This window comes from Taudactylus pleione, unplaced genomic scaffold (assembly GCF_031769625.1).
Source record: "Taudactylus pleione unplaced genomic scaffold, aTauple2 ptg000916l, whole genome shotgun sequence".
NCBI classification, from domain to species: domain Eukaryota; kingdom Metazoa; phylum Chordata; class Amphibia; order Anura; family Myobatrachidae; genus Taudactylus; species Taudactylus pleione.
This window is the reverse complement of record NW_028285317.1, coordinates 1,852,460-1,872,016: the sequence shown is the minus strand read 5'-3', so window position 1 is coordinate 1,872,016 and position 19,557 is coordinate 1,852,460. Positions and strand designations below refer to the sequence as shown.

Here is a 19,557-nt window from a genome sequence, read left to right as displayed (position 1 = left end):
TTATTTTAAAATTTATATCACTCTTCTAATTGGCACAGTTCACATTCATCATAGAATTTCACCATTTGCAGGAGTTACAACTTTACAAGCGTCTGGCATTCTAGCTGTCTGTACTGGAAGTTATTCAGGGAGAGTTTGTACCCATGACTTGTGTAATTCTCCCCAAAGGGGCAACTGGCTTATAGGGTGTTTTTTCCCTGCCGAGTGGTAACTGTAATACAGTAATGTCATCATCCTCCAATAATAAAGCAGCTGTTAGCAACTGGCATTTCTCTGCAGCTACCGGGGGTCTGGTCTGGTGGGAATAAGGAAAGAGATGTAGACATAAAATATGAACAAGTCTTTGTAAAAATGTTAAATCAGTCAGCTGCTGGCATCCATAATATATGCCAGCTTGTGGAGTAGCTGTGTGTAGCCCGTATTACTCTTTAGCGCTGGGCTCGCTGCTGGAAATAGTGTGGACACTTGTTCTCCTGGTTCGGCTACAGAGACTGCTGCCAAGGAAGCAACAAAGATCACCATAGTAGGAACAGTTGAACTGTCTCAGTAGATCTTCCAAGTAACTCTATCCTTGGTGTGACAATTCCTCAGTACAACCTGAGAAGACCTGAAGGAAGTGTTACTGCTCGATTATTTCAAATGTAATCTCATTCGGCAGCTTATTTGTGTGATTTTCTAGGTAGAGCATCTCATGGCCCCTATCACCATGGTTGGGATGGTCAACGAATGCTTCATCATTGATGGTCTCCATCTGCGGTGCCATCTGTGTTTTACATTGATGTCAATAAACCATAGATGTTTGTACCCTTGATGGTCATCGCTGCTTGCGGGACATGGCGGGCAGCAGGCCAATCAGGAAGAGAGCTTTGGATAAGCATCGTATTGGGGGGACGGAGCTTTGCGCCCCTAAAAAAAACAACATCATTGCTGCGGTCTCCAACATAGTGGAGAACCATCGGACCTCCAGCAATTGATGTCAAAACTTTCTACCATTGGTCGTTACTAACCATCAATGGTGGAAGAACAGCCCTACCCCATGGTGTAATTGATTGCACTGCCCTTTGTTGTTGTCTATCTGATGTGGCCAATTCCAAACCGAAGATGTAGATAAGGGGATGTCCTGGCAACTGCATAGCACACATAGTTGTCTACAGACAGCTAACCTCTATATCACATTGGGAGAGATGTATAAAGTCTTCAAGAGATTAAGTGGAGAAGTTGTCCATAGCAAACACTTGCTTCTGTTATTTATCTAGCACAGTCTATAAATGACAATTAGAAGATGATTGGTTGCTATGGGCATCTTCTTCACTTTCTTTCTAGAAGGTTTGATATCTCCCCCATAGGGGGGATTCAATTAGCCACGGTAATTTACTATGGCCAATTTACTGAGCTACTCAACTGACCCCAAAGCCTGGGACAGGCAAAAATAATCCCGGATAATGAGCCCCGTTATCGCAATCGTGGTACGAAAACACATAGGTCTCGTTACTGTTTCACAGATTCTGTGTTCTTTCGCCCGAAAATAAATATTTTTTCAGTTACAGAAGATGAGGCCTAATTAAATAGCGCAAAAATTTTTTTTAAGTAATCAAAAAAAAAAATGCAAAAAAAATATCAGGGCTAATTGAATTCTCCCCAAAGTCTCTACCTGGATGGAGTAACCTTTTTTAATCATAGATGCTCCGTTTAAGAGCAATACTGTGTACTGGGTTGGGTATGATATGTCGACTGTCAATAGACTGGCAGCGGCATCCCGATGCCTACAGTGCCGACAGGGGAACAGTAAGTAGTGTTCCCCTGTCCTATTTACCCCCTAACCCCCCTTTCCTGCACCCTATCACTAACTCTCCCTACCCCGCATCCTAACCCTCCCGGTAAGTGCCTAAACCTAACCTTCCCCCCCCTTAGCCCTGCCCACTTATTTCCTAACCGTAACCTCCCCCTTCCCCTTTTGGTGCCTAACCCCCTCCCGTCTGGAGCCTAGCCCTAACCTCCCCCCGGGGTGCCTAAACCTAATTCTCCCCTACGGCTAAGATCTACCCGGCCTGCTATACTTGCGATCGGGATGCTGGCTGACGGGATTTCAGCGTCGGCATCTTCAGCCATGTAGGGATTCTATCGCCGGTCTTCTCATGCTGATCGGGATTCCAGCACTGGGATTTCGGCAGTCGGCATCCCGTTCATTGGTAAATTAACCGCATCCCCTGTGTACCTATGCATAAACTTAGAATTTGCACATCTTTCTTCCAATAAGGGTATGCCACAACGTTGGATCGTATTAAAGTGCGACTGATTTGTTTTGTGATGATCTAAACCCTACTAATTAGAAGTGTACATCTTGTAATTTTATGGAGATAATAAAATGATTATTCATTAATGAGATACCTAGGTATGTTCTACTGAATGCTTTGTAATATTACCTTTTTATAACACACAGCGATATACACTACAAAAGCAAAACCTGCAGCGCATAGATTTGGCACATGCTTGAGAACAGGACCATTATGTGATATTCCACTCATTGTTGAATTCAGCGTGAAACAGACCTTTCAAGTCTACACAAGCTGACTGTCTTTCACCAAGCTACAGAGGGACTTTTCTCTCTTCATAAAACGTGTTATACCTTATACTACTGTGTGTATGCAAACCGATGTTAAGAACAAAGACGTAATCTCTGCATCTTTTTGTTCTATAGTATTGTTTAAAAAACATAAATACCCCCGCAATGAGATTTTTACCTTAAATTGGGTAACCCGCCGAGCCAACCTATGAGTCTTTTTTTGTTAGACAGCAATTACAGGTTGAACTGAACAAAACTGGGAAAGAAAGCTGGAAAAATGGCTCTGTCACAATATAAAGGATGTTCTAACCCTCTTTTGGTTTGAGATTTACTTATTCAAGTCACTATGATAAAACCTGAACTCCTTGGGGAGCCTAACAGAATAGAAATGAAGGCGAGAAGCTTGCAGGAGAGAGAATTGAATGTATTTTTGCACCATATATCAGAGAACAGCTGGACAACAGAAATGTATAAGCTGAGAACATTACTTTTCATATTTCGGCGGTCTGGGAATTCAGTAATAAAGTAGAGAAATATTAAAAGGGTTGTAAATGTTTTGTCACTGCCAGCGTCGTAAGGTTTTCTCGCCTGCGGACGGTATTTTGTTAAAATGAAAGAAAGAAAAAAAAAATGAATTTAAAGTAAAGACTTACTCATCACTCTGAAATGTACAGTAATGCAGGGTAAGGGATTGAAGTTAGGTTCTGCACTTTAGGGCCTGATTCTCAGTCGGATGAATTGTGCTTTGGCACAAACAGAAAGTGTTTGCATACATCCCATGCACAGATGCGAATTAAGGGCCGTATTCAATTAGTTTTGCACCCGCGATAAAGTTTCGCATGCCGGACTTTCTGCCAAACATCACGTTTATTGGACACAGAAACCTATTGTGCACGCCTCCGCTATTCGCCCTATTCAATTCCAAACCACACGAAAACTTAACCGGACGGATGTGAAACAGGCGGAAAGTGCTGTCAGAAGTGGGGAAATCAGCCTGAACCCCCCAAAAAGATGCACTAACATTGGGGATCAATATAGATGAGTACTAATAGCCCTAATAAAGCTATTTTGGGTATTTAAGTTTTGACTATTACTTGCTTTTAGCGGCCTTTATAAAAGTGGTGAAGAATGGCATTAAGCAGTATTTTGGGGGGAAAATAAGTAGTCCTGTCAAATTTGGGGTACTTGAAAATGGGTGCTAGCATATTTTAAAGTCTCTAAAGTGAAGTTAAAAAAACAAAAGTAAAAACGCACCTGTTGCATGCACCCGCAACCCCAAAAACACCTGCCCCATCCTTGCCCCCAAAAAGTCTATTTTGCTAGTTTTTATGCCTGTCCCCCCAGTTTTTACTTTTTCGGCCCCAAAATGAAAGGACTTTTTTGGGGTGTTAAGTTTTTTCCAGGATTTGTTGACACAGTTGTCCTTTGGGGGCCTGTCACAAGGGTTCTGAGTGGTTTCCCAGCTTTGCACCCCAAAATAAAAATTTAGCACTTCTATTCTCCTGCTATTCAGAGGCAAATCTATTTCGCCTATTATATTGCATTGACTTTCCGTATACTCGAAAGGCAGCTAGAATTGAATACGGAGATAAGTTTGCTCCACGCGAAAAGCCGAGATCGGCGATACTTTTTCGCGAAACTCGGCTTTTCGCGTCTAATTGAATACGGCCCTAAGTCGGAAAGAACTTGGCCGGATCTGTCTTTCTGAGAAATAGGGCATTTCAGGGCAGGAGACAATGTGATGGTGTCCTGGGTGTGTATCTAAAGCTCCGTGCTTATGGCGAAGGGAATCCTGTATCTGACTGATCTCTGGTTTCTAGCATGGGGCACTGATGCACTTGCCTATACTAGTGATGACAGTGGCTGGGGCTGCTGCAAAGTCAATGGGCGGCATGGGTTTTCCGCATACCCACACACAAACCCCACATTAGCCTTTTGGATATCCTTTGGATCTAGTGATGTTCATAGCAATAGACAGAAGACAGTAGGCTCTAACTTGGATATTTTAGTGCCCTGGGCAAGCCGGGAAAACACCTGACCTCCCCAGTTCTCTCCCTGTATTCTTGGTGGATATTTTAGCATTCCTCATTGCTTTACTTCTTTTCTGACTCCTCTGCAGAATGCGTCATAACTTCACGTGCAGGCTGCTGCCTGAAGCAGGTGTTGCTAGGCAGCCATGTGCAACTGTGGCAAATGCTGGGCTTCTTTGGTGCTCCCCTTTGCCACTCCCTTGGCAGGGGCGTATCTATAATGGGTGCAGGGTGTGCGGGGAACACTGGCCCCTGGGTCCAGGGGGGCCCCGCACCGCACACCCTACACCCATAATGTTACTTACCTCTCCAGAGTCCCACGTTGGAGCGGGGGTCCGGCGCTGTAAAACGACTAAAAAATGGCCGCGGCGGCCATTTTCCCATCGTTTGCGCATGCGCAATACAGGGAAAATGGTCGCCACGGCCATTTTCCCGGTGACCTGTGCATATATTATAGACTCTGGGCACACTCTAGTGCCCAGAGTCTATAACTCTCACACAGCTCAGTGCGCTGCCGGCCGCAGGGCGAAGAAGAGGGGCCCGGTACGAAGACTGCACATGATGCCCCCTCCTCTCTAGAAACGCTCTTGTCCTTTGGCCTTGTGCCCTGGTTGGCAGCACCGATTATACTGGCCTCAGTATAGTCCTTATAGAAAGACATGTTATTTAATAACGCTCATTCTAAAATCATGTAGTCAGTGGTATCACTAGAGGAGTGCAGACCGTACCAGGTGTCACCCTCAGCGGGGGAGACAACAAAATGCCGCCTCTTCCTCAGTGACAGACAGCCAAGCGCTGCACACCAACATCACAGTGTACCGCGCGGCTCCCGATCACTGAGGAGGAGCTGGCATTACAGGCAGAGACTAAGGGGTATATTTTCTAAAGTGCAGGTTTATAGAAGTGCACTGTTGCCCATAGTAACCAATCAGATTCTAGCTAGTATCTTCTAAAAGGTGCTAGATAAATGATAAGTAGAATCTGATTGGTTGCTATAGGCAACATCTCCACTTCTATAAACCAGTACTTTAGTAAATATATCCATAAGTCACTCTTTGGGGGCAGCCCGGGAGTGCCAGGCACCCCCCCAGATTGATGAAACAGGGGGGGGGGGGGGCGGTTTAGTGAGGCCACACACCATTACACATGAGGCCATGCTTCTTACATGCAAGAGCACGCCCTCTTTCTGGGCGCGCGTGCCGGAGGCGCACTCAGGGTTTATTGGAGTGGGATGCATAACGCATAGCAATTTGTTTGCGATGCATGCCGGTGTTAATTGCACTGGAATGCATGAAGAAAAAACGCAAAGAACAGCTCTCCTGATAAGAGTTGCCCTTTGCGAGAGAGGGACTTTCGGGTTTACAACATGCGCAGAAGGATGCAGGGGGTGCAGGGAGGAATCTGATTGGATACTTCTCAGGAGAGCATCACCTATAGAAGCCCACAGACTTCTATTGGGCAACGGCGTTGGATTGGAGAAATGCGGTGAAACCTTCGAAAAAGCTGTTGACCAAATTTCTGACGTTGATGCACGGGCGTTTCTAGAGAGGAGGGGGCCAGTGTGCAGTCTGCTTCACGGGCCCCCTCCTCGCCATCCGCCGGCCAGCAGCGCACTGAGCGGTGCGCGTCCAGCGCTGCACTTATAGACTCTGGGCACAAGAGTGTGCCCCGACTCAAGTCTATAACGCATGCACAGGTCACTGGGAAAATAGATGTGGCAGCCATTTTCCCTGTACTGCGCATGCGCAAACAACGGGAAAATGGCTGCGACAGCCATTTTTCAGACGTTTTTAAAGCTCAGACACCAGCGTTGACGTGAGACTCCAGAGAGGTAAGTATAATATTGGTGCAAGGTGTTAGGTGCGGGCCCCCCTGGACCCAGGGGCCCTTGTGCCCTGCACACCCTGCACCCATTATAAATACACCTCTATGTTGGTGCATCCCGCCCTTGGTGTCACCGACCCCATTGCAACCACTGCATGTACTGTAAATACCTGTTTCCCTATAAAGTATACCACACACTCCCCCAAGGAGTGATTTGTACACGTAGTATGTTGGCAACATGTGTGTTTGGCATGACATTTCCTCCTGGCAGTATTGGGAGATAGAGCGGGAGGTGTCATACTGCTCATCTTACTCCCACTCTATTTTCTACTGATGGCAGAGACCTCCTCATCTGCCTAACGCTGCCAGCGACGGGCTCCCGTGTACTGCGAGACGGTCCGTCTGCGTATATGCATGACACATTCACCCGACTGGGACCCGACAGTGCTTGGAAGGCTTCGCTGAAGCTGGAAGGGCATCGCTGGGTCCCCATTGCCATCAATGGGAACCACATCGCTCTCGCCATATAAAGATCTAAAGATGGCGAGACCATTGCTGTGACATCTTAGATTACAGCTATTTGTTAAATACAGAAAGGATGACATAACCCCTTTAGCGACCCCTAAAGGGTTATGCTTCGTTAATAAATGGGGCCCTTAGTTTTCTCGTTTCGTCTCTTCATAAAAACAAAATAATCTGTCTGGGAATTCTAACTACTTGCCCCCACCACCACCTTGTAATGCAGGCCAACCTACCCTTTCCTCCTCTCTCGCTGGAGACAAGGGCCTGATTCAGAGGCGCTCTGAATCTGGACGGCCGCTCTTTTTTTTTTTTACCTGGCCCCCTGGCTGCTCGCTAAGCTGTGGGTGACCACCCACAACTTTTGCGAGTGGCCAGGTGATGGTCGCCCCAGTGAGCTTCCTGCTCTAATAGTGATGTCAGTAGGGCCGCCCACAAACGGCAGGCTTTCCTTCCGCCTACAAAGTGGGGTGAGCTGTTGATCAACGACAGCAGCCCCATTTGTAGCGAGCCCCGGAACGAGTGAATTTCTCACTCGCTACGGGGCTTGCGCGCGGCGCGTGCACAGTGCCCCACCATCGACCCGCTTGCGAGCGCGTCTGAATCAGGCCCAAAGTCCATTCAATCCTCCACTCTACTTGTCCTCCCACCTTCTCTGCTCTCTCCCTTTCTCAGTACTTCTCCCACCTCTTTATCCTCATTTGTCTCTATACTCTTTAAGTGACTTGTATCCGATTGCATTTAACCTACCTTTTTTCACTTTCACTCCTTGACCCACGCAATCTGGCTCCCTCTCCCTTCATTCCATGGAAACTGCCCTCAGCCAGGTCACCATCAACCTTCTCACCGCTAAGTATAAGTGTCAGTTTTCCTTTGTCAGTCTACTTGACCTTCCAGCTGCCTTTGACACTGCTGACCTCTCCTCATTCAAACCCTCCGCTTTGGACTTCATGGGGTAAATTTACTAAAATGAGAGTTTTTAGAAGTGGAGATGTTGCCCATAGCAACCAATCAGATTCTAGCTGTTATCTTCTAGAAGGTGCTAGTTAAATGTTATGTAGAATCTGATTACTGTAATTGCTATGGGCAGCATCTCCACTTCCATAACTCTACTATACTACCTTTCTTTCCACTCCTTCTATGGGTCTTATTCAGACCCGGTCGCAAGCGCTGAGCGCTCGCAACCGGGTCGATGTTAAAGCCCCGCACACACGCAGCGGCCGCACTGCGCGTGCGCAAGCCCCGAAGCGAGAAACTCCAGTGCTCACTACAAAAAGGGCGGCTGTCGATGTTGATCGACAGCTTGCCCCGTTTTGTAGGTGGGGCGGGGGGGGGGGTGGTGGTTACACAAACGGAGGCTTTCCTGATGGAACGCCTGCCGTTTTGTGGGTGGCTGCACTGACATCAACAGTGATGTCAACCTTAGGGTCTCGTCGCAAGCCCCGATGGTCGCAATGGTCTTGACCATCGCGACCATCAACCTGGTCGGTCGCTGAAGCTGTGGATGATAACCCACAGCTTAGCTAGCGACCAGGAGGCCGCACTAAAAAAAAACAAGCGGCCGCTCTCATTCAGAACAAGCGCTCGCTTCTTGCGAGCGCCTCTGAATGAGGGCCTATGTCTCTAGCTTTTACTCTATCTCCCCATTTCTTCCTCCTCCTGTTTGTGTTCCCCCAAGGTATTTTCTTGGACCCTTTCTCATCTCTGAAAAAGGTATTAATACTTTGTGTTTCAGTTAGAACTGAGAATAAAACTTTAGAATTGTTAGTTTTCTGTTGATCAGTGGTATGTGTTCCTGAATAGGAATGGGTTCAGGACAAGATACCGACTAGCGCTGGTAAGTACCCTAACCCTCCCCTCCCCCCATCCAGAGGCTAGTACCTTGGCTCCAGGTTCCTATTCTACATACCAGTTCCTGTGCTCCAGCGTTCCTACATTGGACATACTGGAATCCTGGTACTCAGACTTTCTGTACGAGATGTGAACTATCTGCAGTACTACTTAGTGGACGTAGCGGCACTTAAATAACAAAGAGAATGAGGCTCAGCTGCTGAAAAGAAAAATATTACAATGTTCCAGAAATAAATGCGGTGCTTGATAATGTCAAGTTTTTCTGTAAGAGTTAGGAGGATTGTAAAAAGGTCTGACCCACTGCTTACGTCAATGGGCCCAGAGCGGCTTTACACACTGAATGCCTGACAACAGAAGCTTCTGCTTAGGTTCAGTTCTAGAAACAAATATTTTTTTAAATCAAGAGAAAACTGTTCTCTCTTCTGTCTGCAAACTGGGAGAGTAACTTACACATAACGTAACATAACCAAATGGTCAGATATTTATAGAAAATGTGTAATGGTTATTAGCCTTACTAATAAGGATCAGAAACAACATGCAAGTTATTATTATCCTTTATTTATATGGCGCCACAAGTGTTCCTCAGCGCCTTACAAGAAACCAGTACAATACAGTGCAGGACAAGGTTATACACATTGCTGTATTAGCGATCATAACACTCAAAAAAGCAACAGGGCATAAGCAACCAAGTGTTAGGTGTCCAAGTGGGGAGTGAGGAGTAGATGAAGGTATAAGTAAGGAGATGCACAAGAATGTAGAGGGTCCTGCTCGTGAAAGCTTACATTCTAATGTGAAGGGGCAGCACGGTTTGTGTAGTGGTTAACATTACTGCTTCAAAGCAGAGAGGTCGTTGGTTTGATTCCCATCATGGCCCTAACTGCGGAGTTTGTATATTCTCCCCGTGCTCCTGTGGGTTTCCGCCGGGTTCTCAGGTTTCCTACCACACTCCAAAAATATACTGGTAGGTTAAATGGCTCCTGACAAAAAATTAACCCTAGTGTGTAAAGATGCATTTGAACGGTTACGACATCGTAATCGTTCAATAGCTCATTAATCTTTCAGTAATCGTGCAGTATAATTTCTAAAACGATTAGCGATGCGAGCTCCTGCTGGTCGTTTTGGACATCTATCTTCGCCTGAACATGCAGGCCAACCTGCAGATAACGACAGGTTGTGCATGTTCGGGGGAATGATGGAGGGTGCCTGCACTGAACGATATGTCATTCAGTGTAGGCTCATTATCCCACTGCACAGGAAGATGAACGATTGTACGATTACAGTGTCGTAATCGTACAGTCGTTCCTCTATTGCCCAGTGTGTATGCACCTTAAGTGTGTGCGTGTGGTAGAAAATGTAGATTGTAAGGTCACTGGGGCAGGGACTGATATGAATGGCCAAATATTCTGAAAATATTCTGTGGAATATGTGTGTGGTATATAAATAGCTGGTAATAATAATGAAATGAGCGTTCAACTCACGTTATGTTTGGTGTGATAGAGAAACCAATGTGCGTCAACTATAATGTAAATAAATGGTGTTTATATCTCACATCCGTAAGACCTCGCAGTCCTGCCTATAGATCGGTACCATCGAGTAACATCGGCCCCTCACGCACAATTACAGCAGACCTTACCTGTCTAAAAAATTACACCTCTCGGCGCACGCAGTGAGTGCTCAAGCTGCGTGTGCCATCGCAGTGGCTAATTTATGCATGCCCAGGAAACTTTGTTCAAACAGAGAGGCACGCCTGCGTTTCTCCGACCACTCCCCCGTCACCACCCCCAAACGCTGACGTCCAGTCACTTGCTCTGTAATGGCTTTCTTTCTGCGAGCAAGATCGCATGAGCAGAATGCACCATCGACCAATCTACGTATGTTGTTGCAATTGCGATCCATGCTGAATTAGGCCCAATAGTTCTTTGTATTTGCATTAAGAGGTATAAACCTCTTTTAGGGAGCAACTTTCTTGCCCCTAAATATACCATACCAGTCTCAGTCCGCAGGTCATCCCGTTTTATTTAACGTCACATGTGTTTGTAATGATGAAACCCAGAATGGTCCCGGCTATGTTTTTACTTATCTAACCATGTGATTTTAGGCATAAACACAACTGTCAGACAGGACCCAGAATGTATTTAATTTACAGGTCTTAAGAGGAAAATGTTCCTGACATGAAACATTTTGCTACTGCAATAAACATTGTAGGTATGTTACACAGGGCTATACACGCCTAATGGAATTATTTTGGTGTCTTTGATGTGTGTGTAATAACGTCGGATGTGTGTTCGGAAACACTATTTTCCCATTACTCTGTAGAAAGCAGTGCACTCAGAGTATATAAAACACATCAAACACAATGACAATGTTTTATGCTTTTTTTTTCTTGCAAAACGAATTTACACTATTGTGCGACCCTATATGAAAGGCAGTCCATACATTTATGTAATAACTGACTATATAATGTCTTACTATGCTAACATGCCCATTGCGTTGGCTGTAGAATGTTGGCCAACATTGGACAATCACAAAGATATAATGGCGGCACAGACGGTGTAATGGTGATCATTACTGCCTTACAGCACTGAGGTCCTGGGTTCGATTCCCTCTACGGCCCTATCTGTGTGGAGTTTGTTTATTTGCCCTGTGCTTGCGTGGGTTTCGTCCCACACTCCAAAAATATACTGGTGGGTTAATTGGCTCCCAACAAACCCTAGTGTGTATGTGTGTGAGCGCATGTGATAGGGAACATAGGCCCTCATTCAGAGCCACTTGCAAACAGCAGTACGCTCGTTGCGTTCCGATGTTGAATAACCGCGCATGCGTCGGTGTAACAGTGCGCATGTGCGTACGGCAGATTGCGAGCTTTTTTGGTCTTGTTCGTCAAATAGCGTACAGGAAGTGACATGTCAAATGTGATTGACAGAACAGGGCGTTTTTGGGTGTTGACGGGGGTGGAGATGGAAAAACGCAGGCGTAGCGAGGCGTTTTTGGGGCGTACATACATTAGCAAATGCGAGCGTAAAATGTGTTCGGACCGACTCATACGTCACTGGATGATCCTCTTTCCCTTCAAAATGCTTGCACAGCTTAGGGTCTGGATTACTCGACCACATTGGCGATGGCCTTCTCCTCCGTCCCGGGACTCCACGATGTTGTTTCGATTAATCGCGGGAGGGCTGAAAAGCAATTAGTGTTGGATTGAAAACCGGCTTGGTATGTGTTTTGAAATCAGTTTTTTGGGATAGCACAAAACCGTACGCAGGTGGAAATCAGAGCTGCTAATGTCAGGATGACACAATCAATTTGCGTACATTTGTGGGGGTTTATTTTGCCCTCAATTTGGTGGTTAGGGCCTATTGTAACAATAATGTCATCATGTTTTAATTTTCGCACCATTTTATTTTTGCCTCTTGAATTTGCCTCGTTATATGATTTTTTAAACGTTCCTTAAAGAGCCCATTTTTTTTTTTTTTTTCCCAGTTTTTGCCTTTTGGTCCAGGATTAAATGTAACCCATTTGTACAATAATTTCACAATCCAATGTCAGATTTTTTGTTTCAATTTATTGCTCAAACAAAATAAAAAAAAATTAAAAATTTGGGAACATCTTTTTTTGCCAAAGATATGTCCCAAAATCAAACAAATTGGCCCAACATAACTGTTGACATAAACATACAAAAAAAATTTAAAAACATTTCACAAGAAAGGAGAGGGAAGTTTTGACCAGAAAGGAATATGAGCCAAGCACAGAAGGATTGTGGGAAAAGTCACCATTGCTGTCATCGTTTTTTCACCCGTTTGGATGGGGGAGGGAGGGCGCCAGACCGGGTCCGGGATGTCATCAGGCTGGCCTGTCCAGAGGCAGATGTTGTGGCCTCTGGACTAGGCACAGGGCTAGGCACATTTGGAGGATTGGCTGATGTTGTGCCAGTGGTGGAGGATCCTGATGTTCCGGCAGGAAGGGAGGTCGGCTCCACCATGTGCTGGCGAATGAGCTGCTCCAGGGCATTGGCGATGCGGATGTTGGCCCTGGTATTTTCCGCCAGGGCCTGACCAATGGTCACGTTGGCCGCAGCATTTTGCTCCAGGGCCTCAGCCACCCGTACCAGACTGGCATCCATCCTCTGCAGAATCTCCGTATGGAAATCCGATTTGAAATTGAGTTCTGTGAGGAGGGCCACTGCCTGCGAGGGGGATTGCCCTGGACTGGCTTCTGCAGGGTCCTCAGCCGGATGTACTGGTTCCTCCCCTGCCGAGCCAGCAAAAATTCGGCGGCCAAGGCTCCCCTCTGGAGCAGACTCATCCGCCTGTGTCTCTGTTAGGAAAAAAGAGAAAAGCCTCACATTAGAATCTACATATTGGCACAATAACATTTCAGAGTTGATGACATCCAAAGATTTACCTGGGACAACATGAGGAGCCGCAAAGTCTGGCATGTCCGTATCCATGTTGGACACGCCAAACACCTCCACAGGCTGCACACACCCCTGTGCCAGCTCTTCTAAATCGGTCAACTCCAATGACACAGGGGTGGGACCCCCACCTGTCCCCCTTGCATGCCTAGCCCTGTCCGCGAGTTTTTGCTTTTGGCGATATTTGAAGTCGCCCCATCTGTGGGAAAAAATGGAAGCCATTATCCTTTTGTTTAAAATGGTGTTTGTTTTTAGGGGGGGCAAGTGTTTACTTACCGCCGTTTGACATCCCGGGCTAGACGGACATAATCACCCACCCTATTGACAGCAACGGCTACCTCTTCCCACATTCTCCCCTTCTGGCTTAGACTCATATTCCTGTCTGCCTGTGGCAGGATGTCCACACAGTTCTGTATCAAAACCTCCATCTCCATTCTTGTGAAATGTGGCTGCCTTTTTTTTTTGGCAGCTTTGGCCGGAATACTGGGCCCGGCAGCCTCTTCCATGTCATCCTCCTCACCTATTTGTGTAAATATTCAGATTTCACAAAATCACAACTTGCCCAATCTTATGTTTCAATTTAATCATTGATACAAAATGCATGAAAGACTTACCGCCTGACTCTTGGGCATTGTTTCCCTGGTCTGTCGCCATGTCTGAGGTCCAAACAAGAAATACACCAGAATTTTAATGTGTTTTCGTGACGTATTTATACATGCGTCCTTATTTTGCGGCCGCATCATTGATTGTGCGTTCCTATGATCCCTCCTTAATTTGTGCGGGAAACGAAACACTATTTATGGCTTGGTGTGTCTCGAGTCGAGGTGGCGTTTTTGGATTGTTGGAGGTTACCTTGGCTGGAGTTTATTGTTTGCGTATAAAGGAGTTGGCAGTTGGAGATTATTTTGTTTGGTAGATTTGCGTTTTTATTTTCCGTTCTCTTTTTTGTTTTTTATTTTTTTTACCTCGTTTCTTGATTTGGTAAGTTTTGTGAAGTCTAACTTTTGATCAATTGTTGTTTCATTGTGTTTCTTCATTTTTGTAAATTTTGGATCCATAATTTCATATATTTTAGCTTTTGATTAATTTCGGACCCAAAGACCTTTTGATTTGGACTCTTATATATTTGCTCTTGGTAAGTCCATTTTTTATCTTGTATTTGTGAACTAATTAGCGCATTTTTCACAGTTTGTATAGTGACTTGTATTTGCGAACTAATTAGCGCATTTTTACTATTTACTATTGTGACTTGTATTTGCGAACTAATTAGCGCATTTTTACTACTTACTATTGTGACTTGTATTTGCGAACTAATTCGCGCATTTTTACTACTTACTATTGGGACTTGTATTTGCGAACTAATTTGCGCATTTTTAAATGCTTATTAATCATTTACATTTTTTTGAGGTTGCCCTTTCGCTTTTTGGGCAAACATTTCAACCCATATGATGTACTGTGTGCAATGTCGTTTTGCTCTTTTGCCAAATGTGTGTTTCGCATATTTTAAGTTTGGTCTAGCACAAAATTTAGAAACAAAAATGCACAGAGTGAAATTTTTCAAATAATTTTTGTGATTAATTTCAGTTTGGACGTATCATGACAATACCCCGGCATGTAAGCAGCAATGGATGGTATCATCAAGCTAAGTTGTTTTGAATTTTCTTTTGGGGTGGGTCCAAAGCCTTACATTACAATCTTGCCATTTCAGGTTGATCTAGGGCGGATTGTTCTGGCCATGCTCCCGGAAGCCGACCAACCTCAATCTCGTCCCAGGCGTAGGCATCGTAGGCGTGCAAGGCCCCAGATATTTCTAACACGTGTCACCCTTTTTGGAATGCCCGATGATGAGGTTTTAAGACGCTACCGTCTTCCTCCCAAAATCATCATAGACACTCTCTCATTAATAGAGAGTGAACTTGAGCGGCAAATTGACAGTCCTACAGCAATACCACCACTTACGCAATTTATGGCGGTGTTACATTTCTGTGCCTCAGGATCGTTTCAAACAACGGTGGGAATAGTGGCAGGCATCTCACAATCCTCCTTTTCCCGGATCCTGAGGGCAGTGATGGAGGCACTTTTCAAGCACCTCCATCATTTTATTCAAATGCCTTTGGATATGGGTGCCCTTAGTGTGGCCAAGGCCAATTTTTAACAAATAGCTGGCTTCCCACACATCATAGGGGTTGTGGATGGTACTCACATACCACTTCAGCCTCCAGCACGGCTGGAGGCCATATTTCGCAACCGTAAACACTATCACTCCCTGAATGTAATGGTGGTATGTGATGCCTCCCTCCAGATCCTGTCCCTGAATGCAAAATTACCAGGAAGTGCACATGACTCCTTCGTCATCCGGCAATCAGGGATATGGCACAAATTAAACAACCTACAAGCTGGTGATGCGTGGCTTCTGGGTAAGTGTAGACCTTTAGTACATAACAATGTTAAGCTTGATACACAGTGATCCTGATGTTGTCTATTCTTTTTCACAGGAGACAGTGGATACCCTTGCATGCCCTGGCTGCTCACTCCTTACTTGGCTCCTACACCAGGTCCACAAAGTGAGTTTAATACCGCACTTACAGCCACCAGGCAAGTGGTGGAGCTCTGTATCGGCCTTTTAAAAGGCCGATTCAGATGCCTCCACCGCTCTGGTGGCGAGCTCATGTATTTGCCGGATATGGTTTCGAAAATTGTGGTCCTGTGTGGGATCTTTCACAACATCGCCATAAGGAGTGGTGTTCCAATGCAGCCAGAGGATGCCTTACCTGAGGATGGCCCCCCCGAGGTTGGTCGGAGGTCAGTATGTGGGGGGGCCATACGCGATGATGTGGTGGCCCGATATTTTAGGTAATTATTGATCAAACAACAGTGTGTATACCCAATGTGTTACGTTTTTTTAACGTTCATCTTTTTTTATATTAATTCTTGCACCATCTTCTGTTTGTTTGCATAATCTTTGGCACTCCCACGATGACTACTTCCTGCTACCCTTCAAAAACCTTTCTGTGGAAACTTTGGGAATATATTCTGACACCAATATTGCAACGCCATATTTTTTAAATCATGTGGGCATGGACCTTCGTCAACCAGTTCTTGATTTGTTGTGTGTTTGTTTAGTGTTTTTGGTATGTGGAGTTTTTCTGATTATCACTGTGTGTTTTGTTTGTGAGTGACCACTTTGTATTTTGATTTCTGTTGTGAATAAATATTTGGAGAGTGTAATTTGTTTCCTTTTTGGGCACGTTAGAAGCAAGTGTAAACAAAATCCCAAACGTTAATTTTACCTAAGGGGTAACCCAGTAATGAAGCAAGTGGAGCTAAAATGTAATATGTTTTCGGGGTACTAACCAACACAACAAGGAATCGTGTACAATCAGTTGCCTTCGTAAGATTGTCCTAAGCAGTTTGGCCACCAAATAGGAACCTGAAAAATGGTGTAAACTATCATGTTGACCACCACAAAAAAGGAAAATGACATTGGTACTGTGAGGTGTTTCTTGTGCCTGTTTGCATTCAAAATACAACACACAATCTGTAGTGAGTTTCTGGGGCAAACCTTGCTTGAAGAGTCTACTTATGTCAGTGTAAAGAATCTTGGATTTACTCCAAACGCATGAGACAGAGCTTGATTTTAAACAGATTTATTAAGAAACAATTTAAAAAAAAAAAAAAAAAAAAACTAATTCCGAAGAAGGACCAACAGATGGTCAAGGCCCTGCATTAGCCCGGTGACCTGCTCCCGCATACGGCCCACACAATTCACAATCTGTTCCTGACGCCTCTGTTCCTCTGTGGGTGACAAAAGTTTGGGGATTAATAAATCGATAATGAAGCAACATTGTAAAAAAACAAAAAACAAGCAAACACAAACTTACAAGCTTGTGGGCCAAAAATAAATTACACGAATAAAACCCAGAACCCCAAAATGTCGTATGCCAAAAATACAAGGGCCCTAAAAAAAGGCACACAGGTGTGATATGTGTATGGTGACATCAGCAGGAACAGGTAAAGACAACCCCCAAAAATACCCTAAGGCGAAAAAAAGACAAAAAAAATGGGGACGACACATGATTACATACAAACAGTTTGTGGTGTCCAAAATAAACTTTAAAAACATACCGTTCTCCAAAACGAGAGAGCCAGAAGCCACTCCCTGGACCACCTCGGAGGTGGCTACATTCCCCAACCCGAGGGACAAGGTGTTTTCGCGATCCGGGGAGGGGGTATTTGGAGGAGGGACGGATGGAGTAGAGGGGGAATTGGGCTGGAGGGGAAGTAGGCCAGAAATTTCGGCCACAGGGTCTGGGGAGGAGGGGGGAATAGAGGAATTGGGGGTTGGAGAGAGGGGCCGGGACCGGCGTCTTGTGTGGCGATGCCGCCGTAGTGTTTGCTGTGCCCCTAAAAAATGACCAAAAAATTGTTGTTAGTTTCAACAGGAAACAAAAAAAAAAAAAAAATTTAAAAAAAACACAATAGGACAGAAATGAAAACATGCACATGCAGATATGACTACAATGACTCAATAGGACAGACATGAAAACATGCACATGCAGATATGACTACAATGACACAATAGGACAGACATGAAAACATGCACATGCAGATATGACTACAATGACTCAATAGGACAGACATGAAAACATGCACATGCAGATATGACTACAATGACTCAATAGGACAGACATGAAAACATGCACATGCAGATATGACTACAATTACACAATAGGACAGACATGAAAACATGCACATGCAGATATGACTACAATGACTCATTAGGACAGATATGAAAACTTGCACACGCAGTTAGGGCCCACAAGATAAACTTGAAAACCACAGTCCAGAACACTTACTTTCCGCAATCTGCATGCGAAAGCATGCCAGCAAGCGGGGCGTCCGCCGGTGCAGGTCCGACCACCTGCGCTCCAGCTGGCCAATATGTCGGCGTGAGCCGAAGGAGCGCAGGCGTCGACGTACCTCCGCATATGCGGAACACTTGCGCCTATTGGAGATGGGTGGAGGCTGACTGCTGATCCTCCTGTCCATCACCTCCGTCAGCACCAGCAGTTCGCGCCTGGTGAATGCGGCGGATCTCATGATGGCAATGGTGTTTTTTTGACAAAATATTTTTAATAAAGCACCACAAAAAAATTTGATTGGCTAATGTATTTGGGAAATTAACAGGACAAATTCTATTGGTTAGTGTATGAGTCATGTGTTCGACAGGGCCACAAATCTCTTGAGAGTTATGATAGGCTTGATGCAGTGACATGCGTAAGCAAATTTAAATAAAGAAATGAACCACAGAAAAATTGTGGGGAGACAAACAAATAGAACAATTGTTTAATTGGGGCTAACATGTCTTTTGAACAATAAAAGCGAAGGTTTCAGCCGTACGTATTCTGCGAGCAAACACAAACACGGACAAGAGTAAAGTTTCTTGCATTGTGTTGAAAAAAAAACAACAATTAAGCTAATTGATACATTGATTGGCATGATACGATTGAGGGAGGTAGGCAGAAAAAACGAGCAGGTAATCGGAATCTGACAGTCCCACTTCCGGTTTGTACTTGTGCGTGCGTTCCCTTCAAGCCATTTCGGGGATGTACGCTCGCTATTTGGCACGCTCGTTAGTCAGAGGAGGGGTCGCCTGAGTTTGGGGCGGATTTTTAGCTGCGTAGGAAAAAACGAGCGAGTGCTTGAATTTAAATATTTTTTTACGTACGGCGAACGTGCGTACGCCCACTTGCGAGTGGGTCTGAATGAGGGCCATAGTTTGTAAGCTCCACTGGGGTAGGGCCTGATGTGAATAGCCAAATATTTTCTGTAAAGCGCTGCGTAATATGTATGCGCTATATAAATAACTGGTAATAAATAAATAAAGGTACAGTACAGTGCACACTGTGGTCACTGATCCTGTATGCACTTTGCCCCTTTTTAAAACAAAAAAAACAACCCAGTACAATAACACGGTATTGCAGAAAAATGATGGGCATAATCTGCCAGCTCATTGCCTTCGCGGTCATGAATTGCTCGGCTATAAGGACTGCTGCGTTCCCAAACCGCAAAGCCATGGATAACATTGCCATTCCATATACACCAGGCATGATCGATGCCATCCCCATGTGGGGCTGGCAGGCAAATTTAACCGTGAGGGCAAGTGCAAGGCATCGGCCAATTCCTAAAACATAACTTTATGATATACAACTCGGGAGCTTATTTATAAATATTCAAAAAGTCCTTAGTCTGGAGATAATGGGACGGGTGATATTGACCGCAAAAGGGCTTGTTTTCACGTTACATGTGATATTAATGGGGTTACCGTCTGCAATAACCCCCATTAGGGGAGCCTATTT

General features: G+C 45.0%; 1 protein-coding gene across 4 annotated transcripts in view; it reads left to right on the top strand.

The window, feature by feature from the left end:
* The window catches only part of CDK14 (cyclin dependent kinase 14), a 691,508-nt gene that overhangs the window by 186,178 nt on the left and 485,773 nt on the right, over nucleotides 1–19,557 (top strand). The window lies entirely within an intron of this gene.